A 24,729-nucleotide genomic window follows, 5' to 3' on the forward strand; every position below is an offset into this window, starting at 1 on the left:
AGCTTCCTCATCTGGATAATGGGGATGATAGTGAACCCTCAGAGAGATGTTCTAAAGATGAAATAGAATAATGACTCCATATGGTTCAAATGTTGTAAAACAAAATGCCATTGTTAGTAGTTATTACTTTTGCAGCTAAACCACGGCCAATAATAAATCCAAAGACAACTAAGCCAAATGAAAACTGAGAGAAGCAGCTCAGGTTCTTAGATTCATCATTAGTTTCTCTGCTATTTTTCATTAGTATGCTGTTTCTTTCTTTCTGGAACAAGACTTTTTAATTTTAAGAAATTATTTTTTTGTAATTGCTTTTATTTTCTTCCCATTTTTTAAAATATAAACTTTTCATTGAAGTATGACATATATATATATATATATATATATATATATATACAGAAAATGCACAGGTTAAGAGAGTATTTCTCAATGAATTTCATAAACTGAACATGTGTGTCACCAGCACCCAGAGGTCCCTCTTATGTGCCCTTCTAGTCACCATCCAGCCAAGGTCGACAGCTACCCTGACTTCTAACGCCATAGATTTGTCTATTTTTGAACTTTATGTAAATGGGAATCTTACAATATATATTCTATTGGGCCTGGCTTCTTCCACTAAAAATTATGTTTGTGAACTGTGAAAATATTTTTACATGTAGTAATAGTTGTTTGTTCTCATTGTATATAGCATCCTATTGAATGCATATACCACAGTTTTAAAATCAACTATTTCTACTATTGATAGATATCTGGGTTGCTTCCAGTTTGGCGATATTTTTAATGATGCTGCTAAGGGCATTGTTAAACTTTTCTTTTGGTGAACATATATAACAGATTTCTGTTGGGAACATACCTGGGAGTGGAATTGTTGGCTCATAAGTTATGTATATTTTCAGATTTAGTGGGTCCTCTTTTTGGCAGCTGGCAGTTTATTTTATTTATTTATTTTTTTGCAGTACGTGGGCCTCTCACTGTTGTGGCCTCTCCCGTTGCGGAGCACAGGCTCTGGACACGCAGGCTCAGCGGCCATGGCTCACAGGCCCAGCCGCTCCGCGGCATGTGGGATCTTCCTGGACCGGGGCACAAACCTGTGTCCCCTGCATCGGCAGGCGGACTCTCAACCACTGCGCCACCAGGGAAGCCCGGCACCTGGCATTTTAATCAGTGCTTATTTTATATTTGTCTCCCTGCTTCCAGGATCTCACCCTTCCTTTCTATCTCCATACAACAAACTCCACTTAAGTTTTGTTAAAAACAGGACCAATCACATTGTTTGTTTCAAAACATTCTATGATTTGGGAATGTTGCTGTTCATAACACCATCACATTCAAGGTCTTTCCTCTTTGGCCCTCATCAACCATTTATTCATTCAACAAATAATGTTCCCAGCCTTGAGGCACCTCAGATCTAATAGGGACATATGAAAAAAGTAACAGCAATGTAAGACATCTTAGAGCCAAGTTCTGGAGGAACCCAGAGGATCTGAGAAGATTTGAGAGAGGAGGAATTATTTGAGCTGGTGATAAGGAAGAATGGAGACAGAAGAGGAAGGACAGTCAAAAGAACAATATGTTGTCATGAAAAAGCATGATGAGTCCAAGAAGGAGGGAAGCATGTTTGATGTGACAACTACATGGGGCACTTTTATGTACAAGCCAGATATGGGGCTGAAGCACAGACTGAAGCAGGGTTTTGAAGGGCCCAGTACAATGTTCAAACCTTACCCTGCAAGCCCCAATTTCTCCATAAGTATGACACACCCTTCTGGTGTGCAAGCTGCTTTTAGGTGGCAATGAGTGAAGGCATTTCATCTTAATGGTTTGGTTTATTTAAATGTGCATTAGAAAAATACTACTTTTCTAGTTAAGGAAGGGAGATAAAGTTCCACTTTAAATAAATGGGCATAAGAAAACTAAAGTGAGTTGATTTAAAGAAAATATTAAACAATGATATATGTGAAATATAGGTATGGGAAAAAATATAAAGGTAGCAAGAAATAATTGGCATAGGGAAACTAATATAAAAAAATGGAGAACTAGGGGTAGTTTTTAAATAGGAGAATGATGTAGTCAGTTGTGTCCTTTACAAAGACAAGTGCTGAGTGCAGGATACCCAATGTCCGGCCTCATCTATCACGCTCTCTTGTATCCCTCTTGCCCTAGACAGCTCCTCAGACTAGGCTTGCCTTGTCCCACGACCCTGGCTTCATAGCACAACTGGGTGGTTGAGCAATGAACTCCGAAGCCAGACTGCCTGCATTTGGTCCCCAGCTCTCCACTTACTGGCTGGTAACCTGGGCAACTTGTCTTTCTGCCGCATTTGCCACCTCACCGGGTTGTAATGAGGACTTGAAATGTGCCTGGCATTCCACAGGTACTATGCCACATACATGTTAATTTAAATGATGGGTTTGGGTTCCCTGGTGGCGCAGTGGTTGAGAGTCCGCCTGCCGATGCAGGGGACACGGGTTCGTGCTCCAGTCCGGGAAGATCCCACATGCCGCGGAGCGGCTAGGCCCGTGAGCCATGGCCGCTGAGCCTGGGCGTCTGGAGCCTGTGCTCCGCAACAGGAGAGGCCACAACAGTGAGAGGCCCACGTACCGCAAAAAAAAAAAAAAAAAGATGGGTTTTATCTGCCATAAAATGCACCCTCCTTTCTATGCCTTGCAAAAACATGTCCATTTATTCAAAATCCAGCTGAAACCAAATGTCCATCAACTGATGAATGGATAAACAAAATATGATACATCCATACAATGGAATATTTTCAGCCATAAAAAGGAATGAAGGGACTTCCTTGGTGGCGCAGTAGTTAAGACATCATACTCCCAATGCAGGGGGCCCAGGTTTGATCCCTGGTCAGGGAACTAGATCCCACGTGCATGATGCAACTAAGAGTTTGCATGCCACAACTAAGGAGCCCACGTGTCGCAACCAAGGAGCCTGCCTGCCACAACTAAGACCCAGTACAACCAAATAAATAAATAAGTACTTAAAAAAAAAAAGGAAGCGCTGATACATGCTACAACATAGATGAAACTTGAAAACATACAGGCAAAGTGAAACAAGCCAGACACAAAGGCCACATAATATAAGATTCTGTTTATATGAAATGTCCAGAATAGGCAAATCCATAGAGACAGAAAGTAGATTAGTAGTTGCCAGTGGGTGGGGGAAAGGGAAATGGGGAATGACTATTTAACAGGCACAGGGTTTCTTTTTAGGGTAATGAAAATGTTCTGGGATTAGATGGTGGATTAGACTGCACAACTCTGTAAATTTACTAAAATCCACTGAATTTTTCACTTTAAAAATGGTGACATTTATGGTATATGAATTATGTATCAAAAAACAACAACAAAATCCAGCTAAAAGACCCCTCTCTTGCCTGACTGTCCCCTCCTCAGGGCTCCCAGTCCAGATCCCGTGCCGTGTTATATTACAGTAAAGTGGGAGAGGTCAGCTGTCCCCACTGGAATGTGAGCAGCTTGAAGGCAGGGAGAGTGGGTGGTTCATCTACAACTCCCCAGAATTTATCAGAATGACCAGTACCAGTAGTGGCTCCAGTAAATGCCAGTCGGGTCGACAGAGTAAGCAGAACATTACCATCTGAGGGAAGAACAGTCTCGGAGAGTTATTAGGTCCTCAAGTGTACAGGTTCTAAAGTACCAACCTAGTAGCCAAAGATCTCATGCCCCTACACGAGGGCCCAACCCCTGTTGAGTATTAAGACCATGTACAAAACAGCATAAAAAGTCCTTTCTTTTGTCATCGAGAATGAAACAAGCTTAGACTTGGATTTCTTTTCCTCTCCTGTCAACTAGGCTTGTTTGTGCCCAGCAAACATGGCAATCCTGAATTTAAAGATTGTTGGAGCAATGACAATCTCTGCTCTGATAATCATTGACCTGCCAAAGCCGTTGTCAGTAAAGCAGGTACAATTCTTAGTAAGATCCTGGCAAAGAAGCCACACTCGGGGTGAGCACATGTTACGATGTAAACACAAGTAGCAGAAATCCTGCAAGCATGGCACCGTTCAACGAAGTAGAGTGTCTTACATGAACATTCCTTAGAGTCAGTCTGCTAATCGTTCTGTCATCGCTGATTTGGAAAAACAAGATGACATGAAACATGTGAGCAAGACCTGGATACATTTCCATACCTCTTTTTATATCCACCTTTGTTTTGGGAGGCAGGTGTGAAATAGAAAAGAACCAGAACATCAGTTTAGAATGCCTGGGTTAGATTGTGGGTTCCATGTGAACTAAGCTGTTTCCTCATGGAGCCTCAGTGTCCTCCTCTGTAAAATGGGGATTATGAATATCCCAGGGACGGTGCAAGGATTAAGTGAGCTAACGTGAAGGACAGTAATACAGACTTGTGGTATGGTTCGAGGACTATGTGAAAAAATGCAAATACATTACCCAAAGAGCTTAAAGGAAAGGTTAAAAAAATTTAACAAGTTTAACCCAGGTGATTTTTCCTTCTTTTTTAGTTTGCATTTTTATTTACTTTCTATAAATTACATGCTTTGGCCATGAGATAAAATTCTTATCTCTAAAATTTCTTCCTGCCTCTTTGCCTCATCTCTCTCTGGGGTTAGGGATTCCCCCCTAATTGGCAACTACCTGTTTTTCATATCTCTGAGTCTCTTACAAGACTCATTCAAGAATCACATCTAATTCCAGAGCCAAATTGCCTGGCACTGAAATCTGGCTCTGCCCTTACCAAGCTATGTAACCCTAGCCAAGTTCCTGAACCTCTCTGCAGCTCAGCCTTCTAGTCTATAAAATGGGGATAATAACTGTATGTACCTCATAGTGTTTTCTTTTTTTTCACATCTTTATTGCAGTATAAATGCTTTACAATGTTGTGTTAGTTTCTGCTGTACAACAAAGTGAATCAGCTATACATATACATATATCCCCATATCTCTTCCCGCTTGCGTCTCCCTCCCTCCCACCCTCCCTATCCCACCCCTCTAGGTGGTCACAAAGCACTGAGCTGATCTCCCTGTGCTATGCGGCTGCTTCCCACTAGCTATGTTTTACATGTGGTAGTGTATATATGTCCATGCCACTCTCTCACTTCATCCCAGCTTACCCTTCCCCCTCCCCGTGCCCTCAAGTCTGTTCTCTACGTCTGTGTCTTTATTCCTGCCCTGCCACTAGGTTCATCAGCACCACTTTTCATAGTGTTTTTATGTGAATTAAATGAGTTCATCTTTGTAAAGTGCTTAGAATAGGACCAGGCACTTAACACATGCTATGTGAATATTAAGTATATTAAAGGTCTTGTCTTTATGAGGAGTTCCCTAAAGTTCATGCTTTCCCCCACCCCTTCCCCCGCATATGCCTCCTCAGGTTAAACTGATGCTACTGATCCCTAACAGCATCTAGAATATTTCACGGCACTCATTTTTAATGCTGTCAGTCTGTCTGTACTAGCCTATACGCTCCTTTAAAATAGATCTTTTCTTATTTCTAGAAGATAAATGTAGACACAAAATAAATGGTTTTTAGTGAATCGATCGGATGAGTAAACAAATACCTCTACCGTAGAAAATACAAAAACGTGTTTTTTTCCTTATATGACTTGCCTCATCTGTGAGCTCCTTAAGAACCCAAAGTATTTCTTATCCATTTTGTATCTCCAATGCCTGATATAGAACCTGTATTTACTCAATGAATAAATGGCTGGAGTTATTACTACCAAAAAGGCCAACAAAACACATAGAATTTTCAAGAAGAGTTTTGGAAGCAAACTTCAAAGTGTTATTTGATAGTTGGGCAAAACCACAGATCATCTTAGGTTAACTGGGAAATTTTTCCATCACATCAAAAATATCACAGATGAGATGGGTATCTCTATATCTCCAATATCATGAGAGGAGCAACTAAAATAATCAAGCATTGGGTATTGGCCTTCCATACAAGACACAAGCCTCTTGAGAACAGAAAGATGAAGACTGAAAAGGGAAGACTGAAAAGGAACAGGACGTGGGGCTTCCCTGGTGGCGCAGTGGTTAAGAATCCGCCTGCCAATACAGGGAACACGGGTTCGAGCCCTGGTCCGGGAAGATCCCACATGCTGCGAAGTAACTAAGCCTGTGTACCACAACTACTGAGCCTGCGCTCTAGAGCCCATGAGCCACAACTACTGAAGCCGCACACCTAGAGCCGGTGCTCCGCAACAAGAGAAGCCGCCGCTCAACGCAACTAAAGAAAGACCGCACGCAGCAACGAAGACCCAACGCAGCCAAAAATAAATTAATTAATTTTTTTTAAAAAAAGGAATAGGGCTCAAATGTCAAAAGCATGAAGGGTCAAGAGAGCCAGGGTGCAGTTAAATTAGCTACCTCTAAAAAGCCTGAAAGTTAACTTTAGAGTGAAGAAAAATAAGCACTTCTTTAATGAGACATAATAAATTGTAGAACCAGATGATCTTAAAGGTAAAAGGGAGGGAAACGTAGGTAAGTTCCCCAGAATTTGAATGAATTCATTAATCATGAATCCATAATGTGTGGATGTGTAGACATAATGGCATCTAGGGTTTGTATCTAACTGACATTCAAAGAGTATAACTAGAAATTCATGAATTACACTGTCCAAAATATATCCCATGAAGCCTGCAAATGCCCTGATCTAACAGGGTATTTGTAGAGCTTTTGTGACCTTAAATGACCTGACCCAGCATAACACAAAAGGTGTTCTTTGTAATTAATTTCGTATGGAAACTAGGTAAACTAAGCTTCCCTCAGCCAGGAACAACTGTAAATCTAAATCCATTTATCTTTCTTCTCCAAATCTATAGGACCTCACATATTGACCAAAATGTTTCTTCAGAGGAAAATGTCAGCATAATACATGGAGTTCATTTCTAGACATCCTTGAATGTTTGTTGTTTCTCCAAAGTTGCTGACAATGTGTCTATATATCAATCACCAGCATGTATTTATATAATATAGATCTTCTCTCTCCATGGAATTTAAAGCATTGTACAAGATTTTTTCTTTTTAGATGAATCCAAGATACAGACTTGATAAAGCACAGGACAACTTCATTCTTTCTTAACCTAAAGCTTTAAACTGAAGGCATCTTTAGATCTGAAAAGATCCTACTAACAAACTTTCTCTAAGCCCAGCTCTTAGAATTTATAAAGACCAAGACACCTCTCAAAAAGAAAAAAAAGTCTAGCAAAATTCTGGAAGTATAAAGACCAAGAAGCCTCTCAAAAAGAAAAAAAAAGTTTACCAAAATTCTGGAAGCATTTTAGTGACATCCAGTTGTACCTAAGGAAAAATTCTCAGAACCTGAGAAGGCAAGAGTGAAGTGACTGACATTAAGCACTGAATCCATGGCAAAGGGAGAAATAACTTTTTTTAAAAATATTTATTTATTTATTTATTTATAGTTTTGGCTGCGTTGGGTCTTCATTGCTGCATGCAGCCTTTCTCTAGTTGCGGCGAGTGGGCTTCTCATCGCGGTGGCTTCTCTTGTTGCGGAACGCGGGCTCTAGGTGTGCGGGCTTCAGTAGTTGTGGCACGCGGGCTTCAGCAGTTGTGGCTTGCGGGCTCTAGAGTGCAGGCTCAGTAGTTGTGGCTCACAGGCTTAGTTGCTCTACGGCATGTGGGATCTTCCTGGACCAGGGGTCGAACCCATGTCCCTTGCATTGGCAGGCGATTCTTAACCACTGCGCCACCAGGGAAGTCCCAGGGAGAAATAAACTATTGAGAACTTTTCTAGCAGGCTGCTGGTGAACACCTGCATTGTAAGAACAGAGTTCAATTCAGCTTTGTCACTGACCTTCTCCCCCAAATTCCTTCTCTGACCCTGAATCTTCAGAAAAGAGATGGATGCTATTAAAAACTAAAGGCAGGAACACTATTTGTTGTATAGACTGTAGTGGTTGTGGAGAGCAAAGACTCACCTAGAACGGGCTTTCCAAACCTTGGCACTACTGACTTTTGGGTCACATAATTATTTTTTTTTTTTTTTTTTTTGGCAGTACGCAGGCCTCTCACTGCTGTGGCCTCTCCCGCTGTGGAGAACAGGCTCCGGACGCGCAGGCTCAGCGGCCATGGCCCACGGGCCCAGACGCTCCGCGGCATGTGGGATCTTCCCAGACCAAGGCACGAACCCGTGTCCCCTGCATCGGCAGGCGGACTCCCAACCACTGCGCCATCAAGGAAGCCCCAGATAATTCTTTATTGTAAGGGGTTGTCCTGTGGACTTCAGGATGTTTAGAAGCATCCCTGGCCTCTGCCCAGAGGTGCCAGTAGCGTTCCGCCCCTCCCAGACTGTGACAACCAGTAATGTCTCCAGACATTGCCAAATGTCCCCTGGAGGACAATCTCCCCCAGTGAAGAACCAATGGTCTAGAACCACCTTATATGTCAGCAATATTCACTACCTCAAATGGGATTCAAGAATCAAGAATCAAGAATCAAGAATCAAGCCTGTAAGAACTCTGTAAGATTTGTACAGGCCATCTAACCTAGCCATTTTCTTCCTGTGACTTAATGCCAGGGTGACTGCGCTTCTAATCCATCCCTACCCCCCATCCTCATTTACTCCCACCATCTTGATCTTCCCTTTAGAAATCCTATGAATAGCAACCTTTTACAGATTTGAACAATGAAAGTAAAAAGACTTAGAGGGACTTCCCAGGTGGCGCAGTAGTTAAGAATCCGCCTGCCAATGCAGGGGACACGGGTTCGAGCCCTGGTCCGGGAAGATCTCACATGCCCCGGAGCAATGAAGCCCGTGCACTGCAACTACTGAGCCTGCACTCTAGAGCCCGCGAGCCACAACTGCTGAGCCCACATGCCACAGTTACTGAAGCCCGTGCACCTAGAGCCCGTGCTCTGCAACAAGAGAAGCCACCGCAATGAGAAGCCCACACACCGCAACGAAGAGTAGCTCCGGCTCGCCGCAACTAGAGAAAAGCCAGTGCGCAGCAACAAAGACCCAACACAGCCAAATAAATAAATAAATAAATTTATTTTTTAAAAGAAGACTTAGAGAAATTTGGGGCTGTGCAAAACATGTCTAGTCCAAAATCTCCCCTCCTTTCTATCCAATTTTAAAGGCAAGGAAGTTGAAAGCCAATGAGGTAAATTGCTATGTCCAAAGTCACTTGTCTGCTAAGCCGAGGGAAGATCTTAGTAAGAAGACTGGTCCTGGTCCAGGGATTTTCCCAAACCCCACCTCATTTGGGAAGCCTTACAAGAATCTGAATCCTGACCACTATTTACCCTGGGCAGGCTGCTTGAGGACCTAATTCTTACAGTTGGTTCTGATTAAAGTCATGCCTGGCGTTACAGTAGATTCTCCTTCAATGTCAACGATTACTAGCAGCCATTATTATTTTCTGTTTTCAACTTTCAACTTCACATATTCAGTTACAGATGGCTGTTAAGCAATTCCTCAAACACAAGACTCCCCTTTTCTCTATGATTCACTGCTGTAGGCACATACATGTAGTAGCTCCTCAACAAAGTATTTTCCTTATTGAAAACAGCACTGAAATAAATGCGAAACCTTCAAATACTACATATCCTTTTGAAAAGTGACCCATCTTATGCAAAACCAAAAACCACACCATTTGGCCCAATTAAGCAACAATAAATTTGCTTATGCCTCATGGGCTCCACTGGTGTTGACATACCAGAATGAAAAGATGCAGCCGTTGACAGTTTCTATAGCTGTGATTGCAAAACATTATCAACCTCCTCTCCTACGTCCACCCACTATTAATGGTTTATGACTGTCTAAAACATTACTTCTTTGGACTAGAGTTTTCCATTGCTTCAAACCACAATATAGCATTTTATTCCTACAAATTTGGAAATATAAGCTCAATCTTTTTATTTTTAGAATAACCACTGGTGGGGGAGGAGTGCTTGCAGTGGTGGTACAGATATAGCTTCCATCCCTTCAAGCTCCAAAAGCCTCATGTCTTATTCGTTATCATATCCCCAACTGCTTGCTCTAGAAGCTCAAAAAACAGGTTTGCAGGCTTCCCTGGCGGCGCAGTGGTTAAGAAACCACCTGCCAATGCAGGGGATACGGGTTCGAGCCCTGGTCCGGGAAGATCCCACACGCCGCCGTGGAGCAACTAAGCCCGTGCACCACAACTACTGAGCCTGCGCTCTAGAGCCTGCGAGCCACAACTACTGAGCCCATGTGCCACAACTACTGAAGCCTGCATGCCTAGAGCCCATGCTCCGCAACAAGAGAAGCCACCACAACGAGAAGCCTGCTAATTAAGAGTAGCCCCCGCTTGCCACAGCTAGAGAAAGGCCACACACAGCAACGAAGACCCAACGCAGCCAAAAATAAATAAATTAAATAAATAAATTTATTTTTTTAAAAAAGTTATAAAAAAAAAAACGGGTTTGCTAGAGATACAAATCAGCTTTTCACAATGTAGTTTAAAGTGTGTCCATGTTGGCTTCCAGTTTCCACTCACATACTGTGAAAAAGTACAGCAGACCCTTCGTAAATTTAGGTAAGAAAGAGACAAATATATTTGCACGTCCTAAATGGATCCATTTATATATGCCAATATTTAGCATGAATTTGCATGCCTCTAAGTGGTTGTACCTCACAAGGAGATCCACTGTATTTCATGTTGTAATATTTCCTTTTTATCATCCGTAATACGGAATGAGTCTTTGTTCATGCATGATTTACACTTAGTTTTCAATATTAAACATGTCATTTAATGTAAATTCAACATATATTAAATATGTATTCTATACTAAATATATTAAATATAATATTTAATCATCTTAGCACATACATATTTATAATATAGTAGCATATCAATATGTTAAATATATAATGCAAATATCAAACATATAATTAATACTGAAATATTAAATATTTATAGGATTAATTTGAAGATTTTTTAAAATTTATTTATTTTATTTATTTATTTTTGGCTGTGCTGGGTCTTTATTGATGTGCACGGGCTTTCTCTAGTTGCAGCGAGCGGGGGCTACTCTTTCTTGCAGTGCGCGGGCTTCTCATTGTGGGGGCTTCTCTTGTTGCAGAGCTCGGGCTCTAGGCATGCAGGCTTCAGAAGTTGTGGCTCGTGGGCTCTAGAGCCCAGGCTCAGTAGTTGTGGCGCAAAGGCTTAGTTGCTCCGCGGCATGTAGGATCCTCCCGGACCAGGGCTCGAACCCGTATCCCCTGCATTGGCAGGCGGATTCTTAACCACTGCGCCACCATGGAAGTCCAGAAGGTTCTTTTTTTTTTTGACTGTGTTGGGTCTTCTTTGCTGCGTGCAGGCATTCTCTAGTTGTGGTGAGCGGCGGCTACTCTTCGTTGCGGTGCGCAGGCTTCTGATTGCGGTGGCTTCTCTTTGTTGTGGAGCATGGGCTCTAGGCATGCAGGCTTCAGTAGCTGTGGCACTCAGGTCCAGTACTTGTGGCTTGCAGGCTCTAGAGCACAGGCTCAGTAGTTGTGGCGCACAGGCTTAGTTGCTCCACGGTATGTGGGATCTTCCCGGACCAGGGCTCGAATCTCTGTCCCCTGCATTGGCAGGCGGACTCCTAACTGCTGCGCCACCAGGGAAACCCTGAATTAGAAGATTCTTAATGGCTAAAACTATATTTAAAATTTTTCAGTGTTAACCCATCCCCCATCACAGTTTCCTATATACCACAAATGCTCATTTCTTGTTCGAATACTGTTTAGTCATGTGTTACATATATAAATAAAGGTCACTCACCTTATCTATATGTGCAAATTTAGACACAGTGAAAAAAAATAATGAAATCCAAAATAGTTGCCTATAATAGGTGCCTCTCATTCTTGCTAGAAGTGCTGGATACAAAAGGGAATTTTTCAACATTTCTTTAGGATGTTTAACAGGCATCTCAGTAAACATGCCCCAAACTGAGCTCCTGATTCCCTCTGCCCCGCTTCAGCCTGTTCTCCTTTGGTCTCCCCCATTGAACCCAGTAACTCCAGCCAGAATCCTCATTCCTTCCCTCCACCCTACATCCAGGCCATCACCAAGTCTTGCTATTTCTGCCAGCCATTGGTGAAACCCATACCACAGCTGAACCGAGACTAAAAAAGGCAAGAGGGTGCACAGAAGAAATGGTCAACCCAGTTGACCAGCATGACCCCACCTTCACTGCCAACTTCAAAAACGGACTCTAATCTCGCTTTGTCTGCCACAACATCCTCCCTCCAGTTCAGTCTTCACCCAATGGTCAGTTATTGTTTAACAAGTAAATTGTTTATCTTGGCTTTTCACTGGGCTCAGGAGGAACAAAACTCTTTTCCGTGGTCATGAACGGCCTACATACTATAGGACTCAGTTACCCACATGACCTTACCTCGTGCCTCTCTGTTCCTTGCTTCCTGCATTGCAGCAACATCGGTCTCCTTTACGTCCTTCAACATGCTCAGCTTCTTCCAGCCTTAGGACCATCATAAATGCTACACCTTCTAGACCTTTTCTTCCATCAGACACCTTCAGCATCACATCCCTAGAGGAGTCGTCTCAGACCACTACAGCTCAGAGTCCCACCTTCTATCGTCTAGTACCTCTCAGTTCCTTCAGAGTACTGAATCCCATCTCCATCTCCAAAGAAAGTCCCATGAGGGCAGAGAGCTTTTGTTCTCCACTGCATACCTAGTACCAGTATCTGGCACATAGCAGCTACTCAATAAATAACAGTTGAGGGCTTCCCTGGTGGCGCAGTGGTTGAGAGTCCACCTGCCGATGCAGGGGACACAGGTTCATGCCCCCATCTGGGAGGATCCCACATGCCGCGGAGCGGCTGTGTCCGTGAGCCATGGCCGCTGAGCCTGCGCGTCCAGAGCCTGTGCTCCGCAACGGGAGAGGCCACAACAGTGAGAGGCCCGCGTACCGCAAAAAAAAAAACCCAAAAAAACCCCAAAAAACAAAAAAAAAAAGTAACAGTTGAGTCTGTGTCTATACAAAAAAAATAGGTCATTTCAATGTCTGGTTTAAACCAATTTAATTCATATTCATCTTTTTTTTCAAGTATACCTATTTACTAGGTCTATATTTTGATAAGTTTTTAAAACTCATAAATAATTACCACTAGCTCTAACTACATAGTATATTGTTAAAAAAAGCTCTAATTTAACATTTATATGCTACCCATTTTTAATGTCCTATTCAATACATATGATAAGGAATAAAATGATTTGCAGACAGTACTAGAAATATTAGCTGATTATTAGGTATACTGAGGATTTTTTAAAATTTCTTGAATTGGACTTCCCTGGTGGTACAGTAGTTGGGAGTCCGCCTGCCAACGAAGGGGACACGGGTTCGAGCCCTGGTCTGGGAAGATCCCACATGTCGCTGGAGCAACTAAGCCCGTGTACACACCACAACTACTGAGCCTGAGCTCTACTGAGCCCGCGTGCCGCAGCTACCACAGCCCGCATGCCTAGAGCCCACGCTCTGCAACGAGAAGCCACCGCAATAAGAAGCCCACGCACCACAATGAAGACTAGCCCCCACTCGCCGCAACTAGAGAAAGCCCGCGCACAGCAACGAAGACCCAACGCAGCCCAAAAATAATACTAATAAAAATAAATAAATAAATTTATTAATAAATAAATAAAGCCAGGATCTTCATGGTGTACCTTCAGCAGAATTTACATAATATTTTGTTTGTTTGGTTTGTTTGTTTACTACAAAGAACCTTCCTGGAATGTACACTCACCTTCAAGACCAATTCTAGGGTCCCCAAGCCTAGTAGTCACAGGATTCCACCAGCCATTGAGGAAGTACCTTACAGAGCTATAGATCTAAAAATGGCAGGTAGACGCACAGAGGGAGTTGTACCTCCAAGACCCAAGAAATGCAATTTTGCCAAACCAAGGAAAATTGTGCAGAGGGAGAAAGTGGGGCAGGGGCTAGCAAACCAGTACGACAGATCAGAGTGGTTGTGCCAGTTGGTAAAGCAGGACTAAAGTTTTGTAAAAGGTTCTGGGGAAACATTAACAACTCAGACAAAGACACTAGCGCTCGTTTCAGGCCAGGTCAAGGGAAAATACTTAACTGAGCCCTGCAATTGAGAAAAAATCTAGATGGACTCCTGTAGCAGCAGTTGGCACTTGGCAAAATCTCAAAGGTCAAAAGAGACAGTTTAAAACACACACACACACACACACACACACACACAAGTTGTCTTGACAGTTACTTTCAGAAAAATCATTAATTATAATTAAATGACAATAGAAAAAATGATAAACAATATAGGAACATGAGTGAGTCAAGCGTAATTATCTGTAGGGCATGCAATTCACAAGACTGTTCAAAACTGAGCTGTAAGTTTTAGATGGAAATCGCAGAAAGATTGCCAAACACAAGGCTTTGATTTGGAAACAGAGAAGTGCTGAAATGATTGCACCATCCCCACACTTAGCTACGCCTTGCTCGTTACTTAGTCATGGCCTCCATCAAGGGCTCGTAGTGGCACAGAAAATAATGAAACCAGAGAAACCAGAGAAAATATGACAGCTTAACAGGAGAGGTCTGGGGAAAAAAAATCATGCTTACTCAGAAAGATGTGTTTGTGGTTATATTTTGAGTAGAACACACAAGTAGTACTACGCTTTCAGTCATACCCGTGCTGTGTAAAAGCCTGTGTTTTATTCATTTATTTGACAAGTATTTATGGAGTACCTACTCTTTGGCAGACTCTGCTCTAAGGTGCTTGGGATACATCAATAAATGAAGCAGACGTTCTAGTAGGGAAGAGACAGACAATGAGCCATAAAATCACATAGCATGGAAAAAAGTACTGTATGAAAAAATAGAGCAGGGTAGGGAGATAGAGAGTGCCAACAGGAAGGAGGAAGTGCTGTCTTAGACAAAAGGAGAAAGAGTAAAGACTTGGAGGAGGTGAAAAAGTGAACCGTGGATGTATTGGGGGAAGATGGTTCAGGGAGAGGGAGCAAAGACTGCAAAGGCCACGAAGGGCATGAAGCTGTGGCTAAAGCAAAGTGCTAACAGAGTCAGCGGTAGGAGGTGTGATTAAAGAGGTAATGGTACTAGAAAGGCAGTGCTTCATGTGGCTTTTGAGGGAGACATAGAGGCTCTGGAAGGTTTTCAGCAGGGGATTGACATGATCTGACTTTGTTTTATGAGTCGCTCCGGATACTGAGTCAAGAACCAAGCATATGGGATAAAGGGCAAAGATGGAAGCAGGGAGAACAGATAAGCAGACTGCAGTTCCCCTGACAATTTCATTGATCTCTAGCCAATGAGGAAAGGGCAAGACCCTTCACACATTACTAGGATGTGTGAGAACATGCATGTTACCATTTGATTCAGGGTCTGTGGGCCTCCTACACGTCCCGCTGTGGGAGTGACTCCTAGGTTCCACTCTGGGAAGGATGCTGGGAGAATATTCTAAGATCCCTGCCTTCCCAGGCTTGGTCTCATCTGCTGGGAGTGATTGTCTATGAATATGGAGCCACTGCAGATACAAGGCACAAATTCCAGAACTCATTAGTACCCTCGGAGTTAGTAGTTTCTGTCTACTCATTGGCAACTCTACATATAACTTGAGGTGCATCCTGGAACCCACAATGTAGGGCAAAGAGCCAAGGAAGTACCTGGGCCAAACTACTGTTTGCACCAGCTGGTTAGAGCTAGCTTGTTACAGGATTCCCTTTGCTCTGCAAATAGGATTTCACTGGAGGCAATTCTCTGAATACTTGTTCAGCCACCTGCCCTCCTTCCTCTTGTCTTTGCCTTAGCCAAGAGTATACCAGCAGCCCCACTGGAAACACCACACCACTGTGGCTCACAGAGCTATATATTCACTTGGTATTGTTCTTCCTCAGTGGATCTCTTTGTTCACTCTCCCTAATTGTGAGAAAATGCACTTTTTCCTATAATTATCTAATGAATTCCTTCTAATTTTAACAAAATGCATTTTCCCCCTTCTCATAATTACCTAGTAACAAGTCTGGGCCTTTCAAAGAATGTTAAAGAGCAGAAAAAAGAGGTATAAACTTTTTTTTTTTTTTTTTGCGTTACACGGGACTCTCACCGCCGTGGCCTCTCCTGCTGCAGAGCACAGGCTCCGGACGCGCAGGCCCAGTGGCCATGGCCCACGGGCCCAGCTGCTCCGCGGCATGCGGGATCCTCCCGGACCGGGGCACAAACCCGTGTCCCCTGCATCGGCAGGCGGACTCCCAACCACTGCGCCACCAGGGAAGCCCCAAGAGGTATAAACTTTTAAACAATGCGATGGGCACCCAAGCACTGCAACAATTCACCTCCTCCCTGCCCTTGGCCTCCCCCATCCTGCCATGCTTTCAGAGGCTTAGCTGTGGATAAAGCTTCCATTCTGGTTGCTTTCTGAGTTCACTACCTCTCCATCATATTCTATCCAAGAATTTTTGCTAAAATGCTTGTGGAAAAAAGTAGAAGTCATCCAAATAAATATGATCCATAATACATGCCTATGGAATGCAAAAATGCTGTTATTTTAGATGGTAATGAATTTGGGCAAAGAAATTCTTATTGTATTTATTGAGCACTGAACTATAAAATAGGAACATTGAGGGATGCAAATGTTATTCAGACACAAATTCTGCCTCTTAATTTCTGTTTGGCAGGGAAAACAGTATATGTACAAGTAGCCAGTGATATAAATGCCATGAGAAGTGCACAGATAAGACACTGTGGCAGTTCTGAGAAAGTCTCATACTGTGATTATGATTATGACCAGTTAACACTAACCAACAAAAGTCATAATAGGACCTACTTAAGTTTGCTGCATTGTATTAAGTTCTTTTACACAAAATATTTCTACTTTGCATTAGCCGTTTCCAGAATCTATATTCCGTTGTCAGCAAGACACTTGCCAGTCTCTCACTTGACAGATATAATAGCATCATTCTTTTTGCTTCTAATCAACATAGTATACCTCTCTGAGAGAAAAGAAAACGGCACCTTGGTGATTCTAAGTGACATTTTCTCCATACAACTAAGATACAAAAACCAAAAGAAACTTGCAAAAATAGTGCCTGCCTATAATGGCAATGGCACTTGGTCAAAAGGAGTGATCTTAGGAAGAGAATCCTGGATTACAACCAGCAGAAGAGGTCATGAAAGGAGTAAGGTAGTGAGATAAGAATTCAAACACAGAAAGGCATCTAAACATGATGTATATCATGTTGACTATGTGCCATATCATACTGACTACACACCAGGCACTGTTCCATGCCCTGTTTACACAACAGATTAACTTATTTAATCCTTGTAACAACCCTGTGAGGTAGGCATTTCACAGTTGGGGAAACTGAGTCACAGAGAGATTTAGGTAACCTGCTTACAGCCCATACGTAGCCAAGCCAGGATTTGAACCAAGGTAGACTGTGTTCTTAGCCACTTCCCCATGGAGTTTAAATTTAATGTGAATGGTCATCCTTTTCCCCCAGGTTGTCATTTTCACTCTGGCTAGCTACCTTTTCTTTCCCTCCACATGTGACCAAATTTTGCTGACTACCCCCAGAACAAACTAGCCCACAGAGCCAAGTTCAGTACGCTGCAGCTTTCGTCTTTTATAATCTAACTAAATTCCAACGTAAATTCTCAACCACTACAGTCTTCCCTGGGAAAGTCTAAAATAAAATAGTAAGATCATCTGCATGGAGAAATATATCATAGATATTAGCTGGTCGAATAAAAATAACAGCAACAGAAAAAACATCAGGCCATTGGATTTTCTGTTAATAATAAGTTGCAGTGCCCCACTGAGTTTTCTGTGTCACCAAATCCTCCCAGTTGTTACACAAAGGCAACTTTGTCTTGAGAAGGCTACTGAGAAGATGGGCTTAATCTTGGCAAGGTCTTGGTGTACCAAGAACCATGTTATTATTTTTTAAAATAAATGACAGCAAACAAAAAGAAATATTATTTAAGCTGTTTTTTCAAAAGGCACAGTGCTATCATCATCATGGACACGGATCCCTACTTTTCAGAAACATGAATATTTTACTCGAGCTCAAAAGGCCCAAATACACATTTTCAGAATGGCAATCAAATTGACCTAAGAGAATTAACATCTGAAAAAAATCTTATTCACTTTATTCAATACTTCTTTTTTTCTTTTGGCATGATGTGTAATGCTTAAAATGATTGAGCCAGGTCTCAGTGCTCTGAAAGGTAAATATTTTTTATTATAATTTTTACAGGCTGGCATTTCCTTGATCAGGTAGAAGTGTCCTGTTCCTGTTTCAGCTACACAATGCCCCACATATATTGCACATCCACCCATTGCCCATTGTTATGTATAGTTAACTCTTGCTCACTCACATGTGGATTATCCACTGCTTCTGAGATCAGGTTGTTTTTTTCCCCAGTAGGTGGAAACTCAAGGAATATGAGCAAAATTGACTATTAGCCAAAGCAAAGCATAATCAGGAGGCAAACGCTGTCAGTAAACCCCCTTTCATCAACATACACCCACCTACTATGGTCTTGGCACTGGGCCGCCATGTTCCTAAGAACCACAAACATACAGTATTCCCAAAGACAAATATCGTGATTTGAGGCCGGCGATTGTTTTCTTGATTAATGTAAATGGCTGTAATTTTAAGTATACATTTTGCACTACCTGGAATCTGCTAAGACCAAAGGATTGATATTTTCTCAAAATCACAAAGGGTTTTCAGGGTTACACCAGCCCTTTGTCTTCTGATGTCATCTCTCTTAAGTGGCCTTCAGAAAGGTAGACTGTTCTTTTGATTTCTAAAATGACCCCACTCTTAAAACCTGATAGGGTTTACCAAAAAGAGAAACTATAAAATATAGTCGAGCATTTCTATCATAGTATCAGTTTCCTCATGTTTTGTATTTTACAGACATATAAACTGTTTACATCTAAACACACCCACAAATCACTTTTGGATAAACTAAGTTCCTAAGATGACAAAAACTCAACATCCACAATGAAAAAGAATTCTCGTATTATATACCTAAATTACATAAACTAAGTTGTGTTTTTTTTTTTTTTCAGGTGTCCTTAAACCACTGCAGAAAGTAGAGGAAAGGCAGAGTGGAGCGTAGTTGAAAGAAAGGCTTGTGCCTTTTGTAATCAGTTTACTTTGGGTTGTACCTAGAGATGACATCTTGAACTCATTCAGATGAGCCATCTATTGCAGTGCACTAGGAGCATTTGAATTACAAAAGGGGGGTGAGCCTCAAATTCCTACAGTTGCCAGTTCACCTGCAATAGTTGGAGGGCATCGATAATCTCCATGTGAGCTTTCGGGTGAACATATTACTTAACAGGGTTTGGAGCTCACCTGTTTCTTGGCATTTTATTCCTCCAGACACTCTCTCCCCTTCTACTTTCACTGGAAAATTCCTTCCTTGCCCCCTTTTCCGGGCAAAAAGTAAGAGGTTCCGAAAAGAGGGGGTACACTGACTTCGAGGGAAGGATATCCTTTCCCTCTGCCTCCTTTCCCCCATACAGAGGCTGTCAGAATAGAAGGGGAGGCAAATATGAAAGGAGCAGAAACAATCAGAAAGCAAGCTCAGACCATCTCAGGAGCGTTTCACTGACAAGATGATTCAGGACCACACACAAAAAGTGGCAGGGTGCCATTTCCCCCTAAATCCTTCCGTATGAGACGTTTTGAACAACTTGAGGTGGCAGTTGAACAATTACTTATTATCATCTCTATGCTAGTTCTTCTCTGGAGTTTCTAAAGAAAGGCCTTCTATCTCATAACCCAAGTCATCCTTGCACTGCCATTATTGAAAATCTTTTTCCAGTTGTCCTTTGAAACAACTGCTCTGAGCAGGTGGTTGTTGTGACTAACACACACGTCTTAGAATATTAAACCAGAAAATCAACATCGTCATAAGACACAGAGACTGGTCCCAAGAGGAAAAATATATCTTAATAAGGCAAGTAGCTGCAATGTTCCAATAGAACCTTTAACTTGGAATCATTCCGACAAACACTTTTTAAACTGCATTTACATATTCATTGTAATTTCACAAACGTGTGGCACACAAATTCTAGATTCATTCAAAATCTATCCTTTTTCTAAGTCTTATGAATCCCAAACTTAAGCCCTCTTCAGAGTAAGTTTTTTCTAGGATTATGCGTCCTCTGGGAAAACTGAATCACAGTTTCACTTGAACCTCGGTCTAACTTTGAGGAGATCTCCCTTCCCCCACCAGCACCCCTGTATCCAGTCCTGAAAAATCAGAAGGGACTTGAAATGTGGATATGGGAACCTGTCTGAAACAGGCAAATACTTTCCTACAGCAGTCAAAGCTCAATCATCTGGGACGTGATTTATTTTTGATCGTAGAATTTGGAAAGCAAATTCATTTTGTAAGAAAATAACTTCATCTACGTTAACCTTCTAATCTTTGTTTAAATTACTGAGAACAGGTTCTGTTACTAGTAAACCAAAGAGAACAGTCTAATCTGAATGCTCTTATCATGTGAGGGAAAAAAATGGGAGTAGTCCTAAACACTAGTCAGAGCAAGTACTGAAGACATGTGTCCAGAAGCACATAGTTTCCTTGCTTCCTATCTTGATTTCATCCTCAGCGTCACCAACTGTTTTGGGCAAAATTTACTCTACAGCAGCACAGGTAGGGAATCAAAAATACATTGAAAATTAAAACTATAGAGATTGGAGTAAAGTGATGATGCCGAGTTTTCAATCTTACAAATTTCTGAAAACTCAAAAACTAAGAGAAAGATAATAAATCTTCAAAATTTGATTCATTTCCAGCATATGTTCACAAAAGATTCTTGAGCAGAATTTAAGCGTAACCTAGTCAGGTAAAGAAGCATGGCAGAGTTAGGCTAGGAGATTGGTTTGGGTCAATTTATTTCTTCCTTTAACAAATATTGAAGTAACGAGCTGGGCTCGTGAAATGTCTGATTCCTCATTTTCCCCGTGCGCAGTAATTAAGCAATGGTATGTATTGGGCTGGCCAAAAAGTTCGTTCGGGTTTTGCCATACAACGTTGCAGAAAAGTCCGAACGAACTTCTTGGCCAACCCAATGTATCAGAACAAGGAGAAGGGTAAGGTAGACAAGAAAGGATACAAAAACCCAAATTTCTTTCTTTCCTTCCTCCTGTTTCCATTTCAGACTGGTTTAGTTTTGTTTCCCTCCAAGATTTCATATCCTCAATCTGACAAGGATTATGGTTTAAATTAATAGCAACACAAACTCCCGTAAAATGCTACCTCATCGCCTTGACTGGGTACTTGGCTTTGTCTTTGTCTAGAGGTTGTGTTTTACTCTGCTGACAACCTTTCACCCTTTAGGACTGGCACCTGCAGTTCTCAGACGCTCTTGGTCTAAATTGCAATGGTCCTTCAAACTGTGGCAACCTCTTCATGTTTGTGTTGTCAACCCTTTGCTTTCTCTGCCCTAAAAAATTTGTGTGACTCCAGCATTACAAGTTTGAAAGAACACATTTCTATCCTACATTCATGCTAAAGAAAACCGAGTGAGCCATTACAACACCACTAGAAAAAAGTTGCTTGATTTTTCGTTCAAATCAGTACAGCCTACGGGTGAGTACCTGGAGGACACTATCTCTGATTAGCTTTCAAGAAAGAAGCCTCATCCCCAAATGCCTTGGGACAGTACCCAAGAGTATATGAACTTTTGCCTAAATAAAAAATGAATCACTTATTTGAAAAATTCCACTTCATTTATTTTAACTGACTTCTTAAATATCCGGTGACTGATTTGTCATCTGTCTGAGTTCATCAACTCTACGCTTCTATGCGGACTGAATTTTTAACTTTAAACAACCAAGCCTGTACTCAGTGTTACCTTGGGAGGTAAATGAGTACAAGAGGACATCACATGCCCCAGCAACCCTCCCCCACCCCCGCCTTACCACTCACTTAAGCGAGACGCCTGTCATAAAGGTTTCCTCAATCTCACTTTAATAATCTGAGTCTAAAAAGTCACCTGTGCCTCTGGACGGCCCAACCGTATGCTTTCAAGAGCGAAAAAAAAATCTGTTTCTTGTATGGAAAAGGTTTCATCACCAGAGAAACGATGGGGCTGACTATATGATTTTCTGCTTTTCCAGAAGCTGACGCTTTTAAAATCTTTTTATAAACCATTTCTTTCCCATTAAATATACCAGAATCGGAAGGGGGGTGGTAGAATGAGGGGAGATAAGGGCTAAAAAGAGAAGAAAACAAGATTTTAAAATTGGGACCCAAATGTAACATTAAGGGACAGTAGTTAGAAGGATTGCCCAAAGCTACCTTACCTTTGTTATGTATTTGCAGTCGCCCACTTCAGAAATTAACACCATTCACAGCCCGGTAGCAATTTACAGAGCTAGGAAGTAACCTACAACATCTTCTCGGCCTCCCTCTTTTTAATGTAAAACCAAAATAAGGAGTGTCCAGCTACTCCCTACCGCGCCGCTTAAAGCAACAGATCTTTTGAGGCTTAACTCCCAGGCTCTGGGAATTCCAGTTTGTCAGAATTTCTTAACCTTGGAAACCTGCAGGGAGAAACTCTCTACGAGGAAAACTCCCTGAGCCCCGGCTTCTCACTGTCCCAAACTGCACATTCCAAAGTGGGAAGCAGGAGCGATAACCAGAAGGCAGCTCTCTGGGGCTAAATTCCTGGCGGGAGCGTGAACTTGAAAGCGCGGCGATTCCACTGGCAGAGCGGCGTCGGATCCGCACCCGGGGGAGACCGGCGGCCCAGGAAGCCCTGCTGCGTCCGGCGCTGCGCGCGGGGAGCGCTCAGTCTCGGCTCCAGCTCTTCCCTGTTCCCTCCTCCCCTCTGCCCTCCCCCAGCCGAGGCTCCGCGCCTCACAGTAGCAAGGTTGTCTCTCGTCTACTCCCTTCCCTTAAACTCACCAAACCAGATTTTTACTCCCAGCACCGGCAACTTCCCGTAAATCTGCATTGAAATGTTATCCTGCTCGCTGAGCCTTCGCTGGCTGAAGGCCAGTGCAACATTCCTGTTGTTTTAGGAGGGCAGATACCTTTGCTGAAGGTTAAAAAAAAAAAAAAAAAATCTTCTCTTGACTGGGAGAGATTTGGGGACTTCACCTCACAGACTTCTCTCCCCGCTCAAAAAGTCACATCCATTTCAGACAGCCAGAAACAGCCCCAGAAGTGGCACCTGCGCCACCTGAGGACATCTGTCTGAATCAGACGTCTGGCCCCTTTGGGCTGCTGAGGGAACCCAAGCAGAACCACGTTTGAGGAATAAGGAACCAGCTGTTGAATCACGAGCCGATCAGTACACCCCACCCCCGTTCTTCCCCCCTAGGAAAGAAGTCGTTTGAGCAGGTAGGATCACCGCGAGCTCGGCGGCGGGCCTGAAGACGGGGGAACCTCCCAGAGTGTCCTTACCTGAGGCAGAGCACCGCTTGGATGAGCACGAGGAGGAACGTCACGCGGACCAAGCCCTGACCTTTGCCGGGGCCTTCACAGCAGGGCCTGGGGCCTGGGCGCTGCTCGTTCAGAAGAGGCTCATTTTAATGCGCTCTGACCTAAAGTTGCAGCTGGTTTCTAGAAAGGGAACAAAAAACACTGCATTTAAAAACAGCAGCCAAGCCCTCCCTTCACCTTGCCTGATCTCTGGGTAGCTGGTTCTAACTCCCACCCCATCCCCGTCGCAAAGAAATCCGCAATCTGTGCCCCACCCCTTCGCATTACCTGTTTACACAAGAGTTAAGGAGCCTCACGCATTTCAATTGAGCGCTAAGCCTGTTTGTAGGCGCGTAATCGGCCAACAGGAATCGAATTCTGTGACTAAACAAACTAGAAGAGGAAGCAGGCACCACCAGGAACCTAAAACGGAGTTGTGATTTCGGGTTGCAATGTCATTCAACTGAGAAAAAAAAAAAAAAAAAAGTGCTGCTTCTCACTGGGCTGCTTTAGTGAAGGAATACTCCAAAATTTTTTTTTTGCGGGTTAAATTAGTTAATACATACAAAAAGCTTAGAACAGTGCCTGGCACATTGTGTTAGCTGCCACTATATATTTTTAAATTATTATTATTATTTGTACTATGGCTTTTTTGTGAAGAGGAGAGGTCCTGATCAGAGAAGTGGGCTCTTGATCCAGCATTGCCACTCATTAGCTGTAAGGCTTTGAGCCAGTGTTTTTGTTGTTTTTTTAACCTCTCCCAGCCTCTGTTTCTGGAAGATTCTAACGATGAGGCTTTTGCAGTTTATATTCATTGTGGACAGTCTTGAATGTGATGGAAAATAAAGGTCCTGTAAAATAGTGTTCAGATGATTTCCATCTCACTTAAAAGTTGCAAGGTTGACAAGATACATGAAAATAAATCGGCCTGTACACTCCATGAAGTTCACTAACAGAGAGGAAACTCAGGACCCTGCAATCTACCATGGATGTGTGTGCTTCATTCTAATTTGGATTTAGGCACTTGATTTACTGTCTGACCCTGGGAGAGTTACTTATCCCATTCAGTTAAAAGCCAGTGCTGGACAAATAATGGTCATTGTCATTTGAAAATCAGTGTGAAATCGGGGGAAATAATTTTCAAACTCCTCATAAATATTCGAAAGTGACTATTGAAGGCTAAGATGTGATCAGTGCTGACACCCTTTTGCCTCCACTTAACTTCACTCTTAAAGAAAGAAATCATAGTCCCTTTACATGAATGAGGCCCTTTGTACTTTGTTGTGCACTTTCACCCACCTCATCTTATCTGATCCT

General features: G+C 42.5%; 1 protein-coding gene across 1 annotated transcript in view; it reads right to left on the reverse strand.

The window, feature by feature from the left end:
* The window catches only part of RBM47 (RNA binding motif protein 47), a 164,229-nt gene extending 140,630 nt beyond the window's left edge, over positions 1–23,599 (reverse strand). The window contains exon 1 of the mRNA XM_082637486.1: positions 23,395–23,599. The gene's annotated coding sequence lies outside the window, so the exon portion shown is untranslated. The remainder of the gene's footprint in view (positions 1–23,394) is intronic.
* Positions 23,600–24,729: the final 1,130 nt, after the last annotated feature.

The sequence above is a fragment of the Mesoplodon mirus genome, assembly GCF_964341445.2.
Source record: "Mesoplodon mirus genome assembly, chromosome: 2".
NCBI classification, from domain to species: Eukaryota; Metazoa; Chordata; class Mammalia; order Artiodactyla; family Ziphiidae; genus Mesoplodon; species Mesoplodon mirus.